Raw genomic sequence first — 3,461 nt, forward strand, 5'->3', positions numbered from 1 at the left:
ATGGGATAGGATTTACCCCCTTACTTCATTCTGGATTATTCTGAACCAGGCTACCTGATGATTGTGGCACACTAGACTGAGTTCTGCTACTCCTTCTGGCCAGTCCTGGGGGATCCCATTGTAGGGACCCAGTCTGTCTCCTTTTCTGAACCTTTGCTGGCACCAGTGCTGACTTTCATTATGCATTTCCTCTCTGCATAGCCTGACTTTCTGTAAGGAGAACATACAACCTGAGCACTAATTTATTTCAGCAAAATTAATCTCGTGCAGCCCACAGGTTTTCTGCCCTTTCAGTTTGTGAAAGGAAGTTCAATACAGGTAATATGCCTAGCTTTCCCCCATGCCACATCCTTTGCTGTAATAATTTTCCAGTGCATTGCAAACTGTGTATCTACAAAGCTTTTTGATTCTAGAGATAAGTTTTTGTATCCTTTGGGGCGGGGGAAGAAACTGGAGTTTGACCCCTACATACTGCAGAATGGACACAGAATTATCCTCAAGCCTTAGAGGCTGTCCATCTGGAATTAAGGCGTAGAGAGGCGATAGAATCTGCACTGCCCATGGTCTCCAGGGCCTGTGGACAGAGGACTTCTATCTGACTACCTAAGTCATTTACGTAGCTCTAGTCCTTTCAGTATTTAGCACCTTTCATGATCTCAAAATTCACATAAAAGCAGAACTGAGAGAGTAGCCAATTTTTCAGTTTGGTGGCTTGAACCAAAAAAGAAGAGAGAATACTGTTTGGGTCAATACAACACATTTTTTTTTTCATTCTTTCCAACTAAATTAAAGACTTAAAAAAAGTTTCAGATCAAAGGAAACATTTTGCTCAACCCAAAATGAAATATTTAATTTGTGCTGTTTGTAACCTCCTTTTATATGTGGTTTTTAATACAATTCAGTGAAATTCTGAAAAGAAAAAGCTTACTGAAAAGAACAGTCAAAACATTTTGTTTCAGAAGTGCCAAAGCAAACTTTTTCCAGGTTTGTTATTCATCCAAAACAATTAACCAAAGTAGACCCGACCCTTGTATGACCCAACTTGTTTTGGTGAGCAAATTATTCAAATGAAAAACTTTGCCCAGCTTTACTTAAAAATACAACAACATAAAAAATATAAACACTTACAAATTATAACGAAAATTGAAGGTACAGTTGTTTTCACCTGCAGGGTGGTGATGAGCTTGAGTACGTATCAGATTGACCTATGATTGATACAGATAGATAAAACATCTGTACGTCAAGATGTTGTTGTTACTGCAAATATGGTTCATTTTAGCATGTTTAATACATAATTAAAATAGAATGTGCCCTGTATTCTTCATAAATATTTGCTTGTTATGGGTCTCTTCTCTCAGTATAAAAGAATAATTCCATTAATGTTAAAGTCACACTTTTAATGGAAAGACACATAGGATATGGAAAACATTTGGAGTTATATTTTGGATATAACTGAAATTGCATTGCAGCAATTTGTTTTTCATATTATAAAAGTTGACCAGTTTTGTAAAGTTTGGGATAAATTGCATTGGGCAATAAGTGTTTTGTTTATAATTTTGTATTTGTATTATCCTCATAAAGAAAAGTTGGAAAATGAAGGCATCAGTAAAGTCCAAACATAGGATACCAGTTCTTTTGACAAGAAAATGACCAATCTACATTACATCAGGATGTAAATTAGGGAACATTTTTAATTAAAAGAACCCTAAAGAATCAATATTATGAAAGTGATTCGGTCATCTGACCGTGTCATGGAGGAAACCAATCAGCTGCATGCAAAACCCTCTTCTTCAGATATCAGTGTGACTAAAAGCAGTTTGTTCTGTATCATTTTGAAAACCACCACCATGACCTGCTATGGAAGATATTTTCCCATTTCTTGGAGGTGCTCCAAGATGTGTATTTTCTTGATTGACTCCACCTGTTTTCTAGGGATATATTTGTTTTTCATTCCTATGACACTTAATTACTTTGCTCTTTTAGCAAAAATCAAAATGAAAGAAAACACTGTCTTGAATTTAATGGAAAGATTTCCATTTCCTGCCAAAGGATATGAGAAACCTGAGACAGCAAAAGAAAACATTTTCCTGAGAAGCAATGTTTCCAGCTTCAGACAATTCTTGCTAAACAGGAAGATAGGGGGACTAACTGTAAATGCGGCACCATTTGCTACTGAAATCAATGATACTCAACCCTTTAGGTTTGTTGTTAACGAAAGAGATAAATGTAATGAAAGAACTCCTTGCTTAATACTATTAATAGCAACCAAAGCTGATGAAAAGCAGCACAGGGAAGCCATCAGGAAAACCTGGGGAAATGAATCTGTGGTTCCAGGAATAAAAGTTGTTCGCTTATTTATGTTGGGTATTAACGACAAAGAACAAAATGAAGCCCTACTGCGGGAAAGCAGTCAATATCATGACACATTCATGACCATTCAACAAGACTTTCTGGACACAAGGTTACAAGAACCTAACTCTTAAAACCTTAATGGGCTTGAAGTGGGTTGCCATCTACTGTGGTGGTGCAAATTTTGTCATGAAAACAGACAGTGATGTTTTTGTTAATACAGAATATTTAATACAAAGTCTCCTAAGACCACTTATGCCTCCTTCACAGTAGTATTTCACTGGCTATCTTATGAGAAATGGTCAGCCTCATCAAAATAAAGAAAGCAAATGGTACATGCCCAAGGAAGTCTACACAGCTGAGCGCTACCCTGATTTTTGTTCAGGAACTGGATATGTCTTTTCTGGAACCTTGGCTGCAAAAATTGTCAATGCATCTTTAAAAGTCATGTATACATACTTAGAAGATATTTATGTAGCTCTTTGTCTTGAACAAGCAGGAATTAATATGGTGCCCCCACCTAATAACTATTTGTTTAATATATATAAGTCCCATTTTCTCCTTGTATATACAACAGACTGATTACCTCCCATGCAATTTATCCAAATGAACAGATAATATACTGGGAAACATTGCAAAATAACAAACATGTATGTGGTAAATAAAGCAAATGTATGGCAGAGATTGTCTGGGATTACAATATTGGCTTCTACAGTATTTCAGCCTTACAATTGCTGAATGTTCACCATGAACCATCTATGGAGGAAGAGACAGACTTGACACAATATCCTTCATTAAGGTTTCAATTAAATTTATTTTTACAAAAAAAATTATACTGAAGTTGTGTTTTATCCCCAGAACAACTTCAGCATAAGTACTGTTTTGGTATAAATATTATTGAAATTTGCAACGATTTGGGGCTTTTATTCTACTTCACTTCAAAATGAGTTTCAAATAAAGAAATTAAATTAGGGAATTCTCTTTTATTTCCTAACCACACTATAGTTTAATCATGCACTAGCATCTTGTGCTACCTTCTAGTCCCTTGATAATTACCTGTATTTGATTTTTAAACCAAAAGATGCAACAACAGTGGCTACTTTCCTTTCCTA

General features: G+C 35.7%; 1 pseudogene; it reads left to right on the forward strand.

Moving 5' to 3' along the window:
• Positions 1-1,994: 1,994 nt before the first annotated feature.
• On the forward strand, positions 1,995-3,014 carry LOC140916618 (beta-1,3-galactosyltransferase 2-like; annotated as a pseudogene).
• The last annotated feature ends 447 nt before the right edge of the window (positions 3,015-3,461 follow it).

The sequence above is a fragment of the Lepidochelys kempii genome, chromosome 8, assembly GCF_965140265.1.
Source record: "Lepidochelys kempii isolate rLepKem1 chromosome 8, rLepKem1.hap2, whole genome shotgun sequence".
NCBI lineage: Eukaryota > Metazoa > Chordata > Testudines > Cheloniidae > Lepidochelys > Lepidochelys kempii.